Source organism: Rhagoletis pomonella, unplaced genomic scaffold (genome assembly GCF_013731165.1).
Source record: "Rhagoletis pomonella isolate Grant_MI unplaced genomic scaffold, Rhpom_1.0 Rhpom_scaffold_00003, whole genome shotgun sequence".
NCBI classification, from domain to species: Eukaryota; Metazoa; Arthropoda; class Insecta; order Diptera; family Tephritidae; genus Rhagoletis; species Rhagoletis pomonella.
Window position 1 is genome coordinate 29,841,067 of NW_023458557.1, and position 496 is coordinate 29,841,562.

Sequence of the window (496 nt, forward strand, 5' to 3'; positions counted from 1 at the left end):
AAAAAAAATGTGATTTATATTGGAAGGAATTTCCTTCATCCCTTGTCAAGTTTGGTTTGCAGACAAACCGGTTTCGGCATTGTGCCATCTTCAGTGTAATTTTTCGTTCTGTCTGGTTCGAGTTTTTGTCCTTAATTTATGTTCATTTATCTTAGGTAATGTCATCATAATCATAAACCACAAATCGGCCCCTCAGGCACTCAAGGCACTCTTGGCGTTCGGCGCGATTTTTTTTACGCGTCGCATATTTCTATTGCGTTTTAGTTATGGTGCTTTTTACCGGTAAGGTAAATACTTTTTATAAATTTTTCACCTGTTTTTCATAAAGTGTCTAAATAACAATACGTGAAAATCGTCCCATGATGTCGTGTGAGAAATTGTCGAAGTTATCAGGCGAAGAAATTCTTGAATTTATGGATTCTGTGGAGACGAGTAGTGTAGCAGAAGCCACCGGTCCAGCAGTTGTACCAACCAATGGTGATTTGATTGGAAGTAA